This window comes from Apodemus sylvaticus, chromosome 12, assembly GCF_947179515.1.
Source record: "Apodemus sylvaticus chromosome 12, mApoSyl1.1, whole genome shotgun sequence".
NCBI classification, from domain to species: Eukaryota; Metazoa; Chordata; class Mammalia; order Rodentia; family Muridae; genus Apodemus; species Apodemus sylvaticus.
In genome coordinates, this window is record NC_067483.1 from 81,775,144 (window position 1) to 81,788,396 (window position 13,253).

At 36.2% G+C, this 13,253-nt stretch overlaps 1 pseudogene; it reads left to right on the top strand.

The window, feature by feature from the left end:
* The first annotated feature begins 2,352 nt into the window (after positions 1-2,352).
* LOC127697088 (olfactory receptor 10X1-like) lies at positions 2,353-6,293 on the top strand (annotated as a pseudogene).
* The last annotated feature ends 6,960 nt before the right edge of the window (positions 6,294-13,253 follow it).

Consider the following 13,253-nt stretch of genomic DNA (forward strand, 5'->3'; position numbering starts at 1 on the left):
ATTACAGAAAAATCATGAATTTCCTCTAAAGATACCAAAACGAACACTTTTTTGCTAGTGTTTTCTGACTTCATTCAATGACATAAGTTTATCTTCTTATTTTAAATACCTAGATATGGATTCCTTACAGAGTTGCTACATAAAGAGTCAGAGAACTTTAGGGTACTATATGTAGTGTTCTACTGACTCTCATCTGTATATATTTGAGTGAGAGAGATAACAGAAGAGCCTTTTGATCTAAGCGATAAGAAGGGTAAATGGTGTAATACTGAGGAAGCAAATATTGAGACTTCAAAAACCTACAATAAACACAGAAAAAAGGAAGCCTATGCTTATCCTCTGTTACATATACTCTGTATATATATACATAATATATAAAAGCTATATGTACATATATGTGTAGTATATGTGATACATGTTTATTATATTTACATATATATCCACATATATGTATGATACATGTGTATATATTATATACATGTCCATGGGGTTCTATATTATCTCTGGACCCACATATATGTTTACATTATTTTTCTTTGCCTCTTCTAACAATAGCAAGACAGATCCTGCCATAAGTTAATTTAGTCTGAATTATATCAAAGCACTATGGCAATTCTGTTACTGTACTTGTTCAAAATTCACAATAGTGAAAAAGTAAAGCAGCCATTGTCTGTAGATTTTTTTTCTGATTCTTAACTTGTCCATGCAATGCTTATTGGGGATTCCTGTCTTCTTAAATTCTTCTGCAGTATCACCTTGAGAAATATAGAAATAATTTATCATAGTCACATTATTGAAAGGAAAAACACTTGGGAGTGGAAAAATTTGGAGTTAGAGACAAAACAGTGTGATTCCAGTTACAAATATGCCACTTCCTAGATATAATTATTTCCAAAATAAGTTAATCTCAGCTGTCCTATATGGATCACAGCTGTCTTATGTTCCTCATATTTATGCAGTGAAGTGAAAAATCAATAAATATTTGAAAGTATTTGAGGAAATGTAGACTCCATAAACACTACTTGTCAAATATTTTGACTAGTGAGACAGGAAACAAAGCTTTGTATAATATAAAATTGAAAATATTAATTATTAAGACAGGCATCATATTGTGGTGGTGGGAAGGATGAGATTAAATAGATAATAGTTACTGAAGAATTGACAGGGTTATTTTGCAGCCTTTGTCTCTTTCTTAATGATGATCTGAGCATTCAGGAAATGAGCATGATCCCATGAATGCCTGTATTAGGGGTCAATACCACCACATGTTCTTATCATTACTAACCCTGAAAATCCTGGGGTATTTTTACAACACTTTCTGGACATTGCATATATGTATGCATGGAATGGACTATAATTGTGTCTATCCCCCATTTCTATATTCCAATTCCACACATAGATCCCAAGACTCTCTCCCATCTTCCTTTCTTGACAGTCCACTAAATCCAATTAGAGCTCCCATGTTGCATGGGCATTCCCATTGTAGCATGGAAAATATACCAGTGGTGAAATAGTCAATAAAGAACGAAGTTTCCCTTTTCTAGAAACTATTTTATTTATTTACTTTATTGAATATATTCTTTATTTACATTTCAAACATTATTGCCTTTCCTGGTTTCCCCAACTCTCAGAAAACCCCTAGCACATCCTCCCTCCCACTGCTTCCAGAAACTATTTACTGCCAATAGATAGTCAGAATGTAATCAAGTCTAGCTATCATCAGCTTTATATGTGCTGTGATTTGGACTGCCTTGATCTTGTGCAGGTGTAAGACCATGATTGTGGTCACCATATATTGTCCATAATGAAGAAATTTAAAGCATTCTTCCCCTCATTCAGTTCTTGCATACTTTCTGCCTCCTCTTCTGTGATATATCTAAAGTCTTGATGGTGGAGCAACTGAAGTATAAAAATCCCATTTAGGGCTGAGCTATTATGAGATAACTATTTTCAAACTGATTGCTGGGGTATTTTACCTTCCATGCTTCCCTCCTCACAGAGTATTGAAATCAGAGCAAGTTTTAAAATATTTCTTTAATAATTTAGGATCTAGATGGCTTCTTCAATAAAAAACATGCTTCAAGTTTCTCTAACAGTTCTAAGTCATTGCACATGTGTAGTCTTGAAATTATTTATAAATCAGTCTTTACTATGTGAATATTTACAGGCAATTTGTTATTGAAGAGTGTCTTTGTTAGACCTAACTCTGTTGCTTTGTCCTTCAACATGTTGTTTTATTTTATATTATGATTTTCATGTTTATGTGTGAATATGAGTTTTCACATTCATGTGCAGGTGGACATGAGTGGTCATGCACATGACTGAACATGCACATGAAGGCCCAAAGTTGATATGTGCCTTCGTCAATCCTTCTCTAGACCATTGACTGAAGCAGAATATCTGCTGAGGTGAGATATTGCCTGTTATAAATAGCCTAGCTGGAAAATTGTCCCAGTGATTCCTTCTCTGCATCTTCAGTGCTGGAATACAGGCTTGCCCAGATTTTATTTTGGTGTTAGACTTTGAACTACAGTCCTGTGCTTGTTCAGCAAATGCACTATCAACTGAGAAAGCTCCTCTGCCTACAAACTTACTCAGCATATTTCAGTGTAGACAGTCTTATCCAAATGAAGTTTAGCTAATGTATCTGAAGCTCTTTCAACTGAATACCAATTGGAGTATTTCAGCAATATTAAATTACCAGCTAACAAAATGTTTTAAATAGGCCAGAATGATTCCTCCGGACATAATCATATCATTAGTAATGAGATCATGAAGAAATGAATGAATGCATAATTAGGAAAATGAATCATCCACATACTTGGCTCAGTTTTGCTAAACTGAAGAGAAAATTGATTATGTGTTACATGATCCATTGTTTTTACTCCATTCATTTCATTTGAATGTATTAAAGAATAAGAAAGATTGAAAATTGACTTGTTCTCTTTTTTTCACATTTCAAGAACCCAGGCAAATAACAATCAGCTCACAATCCTGAACAAATTTATTCTCATAGACTTCCCAGATTACCCACATATAGAGACACCTTCCTCTTTTTGGTCTTCTTTTGCCTACATACAATCACTATTACAGGCAACCTGGTCATCATGGGTTTGTCTTGGGTGGACAGATCTCTCCACATGCTTATTTACTTCTTTCTCAGTGCATTATCTTTCTGTGAGAACTGCTATACCCTTACTACCATCCACAAGATGCTAGTGAATATGGTGGAAAGGGCAATCACATTTCAGTAAAAAGCTGAGGCTTACAAATGTGTTTCTTCCTGGTCCTTGGTGGAACACATTCTATCCTTCTCACCTTGATGGAGTATGACTACTTACTGGCCATCTGCAATACCCTTAGATAACCTCTTCTATTTTTTTTTTTTTAAAAAAAAAGAAAAGTACAACATTTAGGTTTTATTATAGAGGTTAAACTTTTATTAACCATGTTTTGAGAGAAACTTGAAGTAATCCCACTAAAATCATGAACTAGACAATGCTGTCCTCTCTCTCCATATCTTTTCAATATAGTACTTGAAGTTCTAGCTAGAGCAATTAGACAACATAAGGAGATCAAAAGGATACAAATTGGAAAGGAAGAAGTCAAACTATCACTATTTGCAGATGATATGATAGTATACTTAAGTGACTCAAAAAAACTCCACCAGAGAACTCCTACAGCTGATAAATAGCTTCAGCAAAGTGGCAGGATATAAAATCAACTCAAGCAAATCAGTAGCCTTCTTATACTCAAAGGATAAACAGGCTGAGAAAGAAATTAGGGAAATGACACCCTTCACAATAGCCACAAACAAAATAAAGTATCTTGGTGTGACTCTAACCAAACAAGTGAAAGATCTGTATGACAAGAACTTCAGGTCTCTGAAGAAGGGAATTGAAGAAGACCTCAAAAAATGGAAAAGTCTTTCAGGCTCGTGGATTGGCAGGATTTATATAGTACAAATGGCTATCTTGCCTAAAGCAATATACAGATTCAGTGCAATCCCTATCAAAATCCCAACTCAGTTCTTCATCGAATTAGAAAGAGCAATTCTCAAATTCATCTGGAATAACAAAAAACCCAGGATAGCTAAAACTATTCTCAACAGCAAAAGAACTTCAGAGGGAATTAATACCCCGGACCTTAAGCAGTATTACAGGGCAATAGTGTTAAAAAGTGCGTGGTATTGGTACAGTGACAGGCAGGTGGATCAATGGAATAGGATTGAAGACCCAGAAGTGAACCCAAACACTTGATCTTTGACAGAGGAGCTAAAACCATCCAGTGGGAAAAAAAGCCTTTTCAACAAATGGTGCTGGCTCACCTGGAGGTCAGCATGCAGAAGAATGCGAATTGATCCATTCTTATCTCCTTGTACTAAGCTCAACTCCAAGTGGATCAAGGACCTCCACATAAAACCAGACACACTGAAACTAATAGAAAAGAAACTGGGGAAGACTCTTGAGGACATGGGCACAGGGGTAAAGTTCCTGAACAGAACACCAATAGCTTATGGTCTAACATCAAGAATTGACAAATGGAACCTCATAAAATTACAAAGTTTCTGTAATCAAAGGACAAAAGGGCAACCAACAAATTGGGAAAAGATCTTCACCAACCCTACATCCAACAGAGGGCTAATATCCAATATATATATAGAACTCAAGAAGTTAGAATCCAGAGAGCCAAATAACCCTATTAAAAAATGGGGTACAGAGCTAAACAAATAATTTTCACCTGAAGAACTTTGAATGGCTGATAAGCACCTTAAGAAATGTTCAGCATCATTAGTCATTAGGGAAATGCAAATCAAAACAACCCTGAGATTTCACCTCACACCAGTCAGAATGGCTAAGACTAAAAACTCAGGAGCAACAGGTGTTGGCGAGGACAAGGAAAAAGAGGAACACTCCTCCACTGCTGGTGGGAATGCAAGTTGGTACAAGCAGTCTGGAATTCAGTCTGCTAGTTCCTCAGAAAACTGGGCATGACACTTCTGAAGGACCCTGCTATACCACTTCTGAGCATATACCCAGAGGATTCCCTGGCATGTAATAAGGACACATGCTCCACTATGTTCGGAGAAGCCTTATTTATAATAGTCAGAAGCAGGAAAGAACCCAGATGTCCCTCAGTCGAGGAATGGATACAGAAAATGTGGTATATTTACACAATGGAATACTACTCAGCAATTAAAAACAGTGAATTCATGAAGTTCTTAGGCAAATGATTTGAACTGGAAATTATCATTCTAAGTGAGGTAACCCAATCACAAAAGAACACACATGAAATGCAGTCACTGATAATTGGATATTAGCCCAGAAGCTCTGAATATCCAAGACATAATTCGCATATCAAGTGATTCCCAAGGAGAAGGAAGGAGAGGTTCCTGGTCCTGGAAAGGCTTGATCCAGCATTGTAGGGGAGTACCAAGACAGAGAAGGAGAAGGGGGTTAATTGGAGAACAGGCAGAGGGATAAGAGCTTATGGGACTTATGGGGAGGGGGGAACTGGGAAAGGGAAAATCATTTGGAATGTAAACAAAGAATACAGAAAAAAATCTGACTTCACAGTCTTAATTTGTCTTTTTTATTATTTCAATCATTTTCATTTAAGCAAAAGATACTCATTTAACATTTTATTTTAATAAATATAAACCAATCTAAGTGCTGCTGGGTTGAGCATTGACTTTACCTTTTCCCCCTGTAGTTCATTAATGGTGCTAAGGAAGTTTCTGATATCCTCTTGTGATGACCAATGCTGCATGCAGACAACTTGTGGCTTCTGATCTATTTTTATAACAACTTGCAATAGTATGTGTCTTTCTCCATACTTAACCTTATCAGATACTTCTTCTGACATATGAAGGCAGTTACTGTACTACATAAACATTAACTTCTTGCTGAGCCTGGTGAGTACAGTCTTACTCATCTTCTTGACTGATGTCAGTGTCGGGTTTGTTGGGTACATTCTTACTTAGACTCTTGACTTATGTGTCTGTCATTGCCTGTGTCCTCAAAATCCCTCCAGCTGAGAATAAGCAAAAGGGATTTTCCACCTGTGCCTCACACCTCATCATCCACTTTGGTTTTGCATCTATTGTTTATATGAAGCCAGAAGCCCCTAGGGCAGATAACAGCTCATAGCAATTCCATATACCATGATTATCCCATTCTTCAGTCCCATCAAATTCAACCTCAGAAATAAGGATATTAAAAAATGCTCTTAGAGAGATCATGAACAAGACAGTTACCTTTAAAAATAATGTTGAGCTATTTCTGCTGGTCTAATGGACTATTTAATTTCCCATAGTAATCAATGGAGCATATGCTCTATGACCTCTGTGGAAGGGTTAGCTCCATGAGCACATGACTGATATTTTTACCTAATCTTCACTAGACATTTTCTAGGCTTGGTCAGGAAATTATCCAATATCTCTTCTTTCAACTACTATGAGAAGAAAAAGCCCTCCTGATACGAAGGCACTTACTGTACTGCATAGACATTAACTTCTCAGAATTCAATGTATCACTAATATCAACTCTGGGCCTGGTGAATTCTGCCAACTTTGGGGCATCCTGTATGGCTCATCAGTGTAACTGCTGGGCTGAGAGATGTTTCCTCCAGTATCTAAAGACACAAAAGTTAAATATTTATGGAAAGTTTGCAATATACCAAGTTGGACTTAGCCATTTCTAACAGGAAATACATATTGAAAAACAGGCACCTATTTGTTTATGAAAATGTGAGTATACACATGTACACATACGTACACATACACACAAAAGACAATTTCTAAAATATTGACATCATACAATGGTTACTATTTTTTGCATTTTAACTTTATTTTATTAATTCTTTTAGAATTTCCAGCTTATTACAGTGTGTTTTGTTCATACACTTCACCATTGCTATTTTTTAATAATAACATACTTAATACTTTTCCTCACAAGGAGTTCTACCTTTAAAGAATGGAGAAAACCATTCAACAACTTTCATGTAAATAAACAAGATATTAATATTTACACAGTTTATGATTTGAGTAAAGTTGAACATATGTAAGGAAAATGTTTGATGTCTCTGTAATGACAATACTGAAAAGCAAATGTTAATGGGTAATGTACGAAACTTAGATATTTGACCAAGAGGCAGGAGTGGGTGAGTGGGTGGAGGAGGAGCCTCATAAAAGCAAATGGGAGATGAGAGATGGTGAATGAGTTTGTGGGTTATAAATGGGTAACAGGGAAAGGGGATATCATTTAAAACCCTAATGAATAGAGTGATTAATAAAAAAACTATTTGACCAAAATGCACTTAACAATAATTTTAACAAAATGAGTAGACTGTAATATAGGAAACAAGAATAAAATAACATCTAATTTTTTTTAATTCTAACATAAGAAGAGAAACATTGTGCACCTGACATTATAGAAGAATATTAACAGATCTTACTAAAACTCATATAGGAAAGTCTAGATTATTAGACTTAGGTTGGTTATTTTAAGTATTTTTTTAACTCTCTTAGCTTAAGTGCAGCATGTTTGGGACACATCAAATCTCTATTGTCTTTAAACTGTATGTCTTAGGGGTTTACTGCTATAAAGAAGTAATATGACCAAGACAAAGTTCAGAGGTGGGAGCATGGTAGCACACAGGCAGGCATGGTGCAGTAGGAGTTGAGAGTCCAATATCTTGTTCTGAAGGCAAACAGAGGACTGGCATCCTCTAGCTGCTAGGAAGAAGCTCTGAAAGCCCACCTTCACAATGACACACTTCCCCTAGCAAGGCCACACCTCCAAATAGTGATAGTCCCTGGGCCAAGCATATTCAAACCACTGGAAAATATCATACTAAGTGAGGTAACTCATTCACAAAAGAACACACATGGATGCAGTCACCGATAACTAGATATTAGCCCAGAATACCTAAGATACAATTCACATATCAAATCATTCCAAAAAAGAAGGAAGGAGAGGGCCCTGGTCCCCGAAAGGCTTGATGCAGCATTGTAGGGGACTGGCAGGACAGAGAAGTAGGAGGGGGTTGATTGGGGAATGGGCAGAGGGAAGAGGGCTTATGGGACTTATGGAGAGGGGAGAAACAGGAAAGGGAAAATCATTTGGAATGTTAACAAAGAATATAGAAAATAATAAAAAAAAGAAAAAATAGCAAGTATGTTCCTTTTCACCTGAAACAGTATTAAGATCTCTTCCAAATTAAATTTCAAAAGAAGTTCATGTCCAGATTTAATATAAAACTCTACCAAACTTTCAAAGTGAGATCAATTCCGAACTCCTACAATACTAATTGTCTTAGTGTTTTACTGCAGTCAACTGACACCATGTCCCAATATTTTAAGGACAATATTTAATTGGGGATGGCTTACAGGTTGAGAGGTTTAGTCCAGTATCATCAAAGTGGGAACATGGCAGCATCCAGGCAGGCATGGTGCAGGAGGAGTTGAGAGTTCTACATCTTTATCTGAAAGCTGCTATCAGAATACTAACTGCCAGACAACTAGGATGAAGGTCTTAAAGCCCACACCCACCAAGAAGGCCACACCTACTCCAACAGGGCCACATCTTCTAATAGTGCCACTCCCTGGGCTGAGCATATACAAACCATAGCACTAGTATTACTCAAAAACAAACAAACAAACAAAAAACAGGTAAAAAAACATAACACACAAGATGTCAGAAGCCAACATAGAACAAGCTAATAACTAGCAGGAATCGTCCTGAGGTGGTCTCTGCCTTGGATTAAATAATTCATGACAGATTTGTTCCCATAAGAAAGACCCATGAGAAAACCATTTTAGGAAAGATTCCTGCTATTAATATGTTTTTCCTTTTATTATTAAGACATATATAACAATCACTAGGTATTAGCCCACCCTTTTAAAGAGATCTCTGCAGATCTACAAATATGTACTGTCTTGTAGTGATACTATAAAGACAAATAGATGACTTCTTAATTCTTTGTGATGATCCTATAAGAATTGCTAAAATTATATCAGTATTTATTAAGCTCTTTTATAATAAAGAGTACTGTTAGGTCCTTTTTGATAGTCAAAACTGCAATGAGAACTCTGCCAGTCTCCCATGTGTCACCAATTGCTTCTACATAGTATCCAGGCATTCTACTACTCAGAGCACATTCAAAGAAGTTGTAAAGCATTAACCAAAGGTCATAAAAAAGGAACTAAAGATTTATTATAGATGCTAGGACAGAAAGTAAGAATGTTGATTCAATTTATCTATACAAAACTTCACTAATAACTAAGTTATGGTTTTTAACTCTCAATGAACCTTTGAAGCTGTGACAGGTGATGAATGTTTAGCTAGATAATTACTCCTGATGGATCTACATGTAAACATTCACTGTTGTAAACTTCTATTCAATTTGTGATTTTAATTTATGTGTAAACTTGTGATGAACTTTTTACCATGTGATCATGCATTCTGATAGTTGTATAAGTGCTGAGGACAAAAAAGGAGAGTGAATTTTCCCTCGTCCCCCTTTTGTTTTATTCAGTTTTTCCTCCTTAGAGGGCTTTCAAAGGAAACTTTTTTAAATTATTTTTTTATTGAATATTGTCTTCATTTACATTGTCAATGGTAAAACCTTTTCTGATATCCTCCCTCCCCTAAGACCCCCAGCCTCTCCCCTGCCTCCATGTATATGCCTCCCCCACCCTTGGTTTCCCTTTGTTCTGGCCTCTGTTGAGCCTTTACCTGACCAAGGACCATACCTCCCACTGATGCCCAACAAGGCCTTCCTCTGTCACATTTTTGGCTGGAACCATGTGTGTCCCTTGGTTGATGGTTCAGTCCCTGGGAGTCTTGGGGCATCTGGGTGGCCGAAATCATTGTTCTTCCCATGGGGCTGTAAAGCCCTTCAGCTCCTCTGGACCATCTTCCAGCTCTTCCATTGGGGACCCCATGCCAAGTCCAATATTTGGATGTTAGCATCTGCCTCTGTATTTGTAAGGCTCTGTATGCAACATAGGAAACTTTTTACAACTTAGAAATAAACATTAAAATCATCTTTCAAAGTTTCCCTTTTTCTTTCTATGACTTCAACTAGCAGGCTGAAAGTTAGACAGTTCCTGCTGAGATAGAAAAAAAACCTATTTTATTTAATCCTTTGCTGTCTTGGGATGAGGTTCTAAGTGCCAGAGACTGCAGTTTTTGGCCCCAGAGGAACACAGAAGGCAGGTCAGTTATAGTAGCAACATAAATTAGAGTTAGATAAGTAAACATTTAATAATTATACAGCAACCATAAATATCTCATAAAACAAAAATCTTACCCCAATATATCATAAAACAAAAAATCTTAGACACATATCTCATAAGACAGAATTCTTACCATCTACTGTTGCTCTTCCCCCTCTGCTGCCTCAAGAAGAACCAACAGAAAAAACCCCCACCAAGGTCTGTTGGTCCCTGGCAAAAAGAGAAGTAATTGTCTCCCTTTGTAAGTTCTATAAGCTTTTTGTTTGCTCATAGAACTCATGAGATTCCACTTTCTGAGGGAGCATGTCTGTTAGTGTTGTCACTGTTCAGGTCTTCTTTAGGCAGCCATATTATTGAGGTACCATAGTAATAGCTTCTCTATCATTTCTAGGAGACACAATCTCACAATAGACTTCCTGGTTTTCTGGCTCTTATAATCTTTCTCTTCCTACTTCAGTGAAATTCCCTAAGCCTGGGGAGCAAGAGTTGGATTGTACATGTTTCTACTGGGGCTGCCTCAAAATCATGTACACAGAAACAACACGACAGAAACTTAGCAGGTTGCATTTATATATTTCTGTATTTATATATACATATGTAACAAAGATACTCAAAAAAAATAAGCTGTGAATTTGAAAGATAAGTGGAGATGGAAAGGGAAATGACCCAAATATCATTTCATGTAACTACAGCTATGTATGTTTTGAAAAAGAGCATAAAATATGCATAGTAGTAAAAAAACAGCATCTTCAATAAAGAGTGCTGAGAAAACTGGATGTTCACAGGTGAAATAAAGAAGTTAGACCTATACCTATCACCGAACACAAGAGTCAACTCCAAATGAATCAAAAGGTTCAAAGTGAAACCTGAACATTAAAATGATAGAAGAAAACATGGCCAGTACCCACAAGGTAGAGGAGTAGAAGGTGACTTCTGAATACGGCCAAATTTGCTCAGAAAAGAAGGTCAGAATGAAACAAACGGAGTCCCAAACTTTCTGTACAGCAATGGAAACAATCTGTTTAGTGAAGAGAATGACAACACAGTGGAGGATAATCTTTGACAGCTATTCATCAAAAAGAGGATTAATAGTCAGAATATAAAAACGAACTCGAAACACAAAGAATAAAAAATAAATTAAAAAAATTTAAAAAAATCAAAACAAAACAAAAAAAAAAGAAAAAAGAAAAAAAGAAAAGAAATGTCTCAAATGAAAAGGATGGCTACTTACCTGAAAGAAAAAACAGGTTCTCAAATAAAAAATAAAAATGGCTAGGATATTTATTTAAATGTATTCAATATCCTTAGCAGTCTTGGAAACTCAAGTTAAAAATACTTAGCAATTTATCTTGCTCAAGTCAGAATGACCAAGATCAAGAAAACAGTTGACAACAAATGCTGGTAAGGATGCAAGGTCAACACTCATTTACTGTTTATGGTACTAACCTCGTACAGCCACTCTGGAATTCAGTGTGAATTCTGAAAACGTGAAAACTAGATCTACTATATGACCAAATTACATGACTACTTGCCCTGTTTCCAAAGAACTCAACTTTCTACAACAGAGATAGCTCAACCATGCTCATTGCTACTCTTCACAATAGCAGGAAATGCATACAACCTAGATAGCTTTCAACCGACAGATGATTAAAATGTGTACGTATACTTTTGTTTATATTAGCCATCCGTAGTCATTTAGTAGAGTCATGCTGTTAAATTTTCATGTAACTAATAAATGCTAATGCTGAATGTCCTTTCAAGAACCTACATTCTGTAATTTTTTAAAGTTCTGTCATAAAGTTTAGGATAAGGCAGCATCTTCATCAATGAAAGTGAACTAAATGCTCATTAGTATTCTAAAATTTACTTAGGCTTCCTGCCAAAAGAAAATTTAGCAAGCAGCAGACTTTTTTTTGGCATGATGAATTCTGTACATCTCAAAGCCCCAAGGATTTGCAGAAATGTTTTGAAGGTCACATGTTACACAAAGCCCGATAACTAATGAGAGCGAATTATAAAGTTAAGAAAAAACAATGTTTTCTTCTTTCTGTGATGGAAGACAACAGGGATCGCCCAGGCTCTCCTAGCCAGAATCACACAAACATCAAGAGGTCAGGAACCTCAACATTTAGTAATAGTCACATAATAGCTCACAATGGCAGAATAAAAGACTCTGCCCTCTGTCATTTAATGTTTGGTGAGGCATAATCTCAGCCTACTTAAACACATATCACACAAATCTTGAGCCATGAATAAATTAAATCTGCAAAAACAAGGAAAATCTTTGATGATTACACAAATTGAAATACAAAAGCTGTAGTCACATTCTTAAAGTGGCTAAAAAATCAGTAATAAAAGTAACAGTCTGAACCCTTAAACCAGTGATTTTTATGACTTCTTTCTTATTTTGAGTGAAGAAGAGCACATGCTTCTACAGCATCCATGAAGAATACCTCTCAGAATTTACCATTAGCTGTGACATCCTTTGTAAACTAATGAAGCAACAAGGTAAGAAAATTTCCAAATCCTGTGACTGCTCTCTTTTATCAATAATGAATTGTCTTCACTCTCTTGTCTTTAAAGCCTGAAGAAGTATGCAGCTCTTTTGTTAAAAAAAATGATAAACAAATAAAAATGGGCACAAGTTGGTAAATGTCAGAGAGAGTTGAAAATGAACTGGGATCCAATAGCTTCCTCCTAATTCTACAGCTAGAGTAGAGGGAGACTCTGAAAGCCAAACTGTGGTATGATGATTCATCCAGCAAAGTCCAGCACAAAGTTTTGAGAAAATAATGAAAGGACCATCATAAATGTATACTTTTTCGTGTTTACATTGCAGAATATTCCAACATGTTGCTTCTCATTTCACATTTTTTAATCTTATTTTTTTAATTTTTAAGATTTATTTTTATTTTCGTTTTGTTTATATGATGTGTGTGTGTGTGTGTGTGTCTGTCTGTCTGTCTCTCTCTCTCTCTCTCTCTCTGTGTGTGTGTGTGTGTGTGTGTCTGTC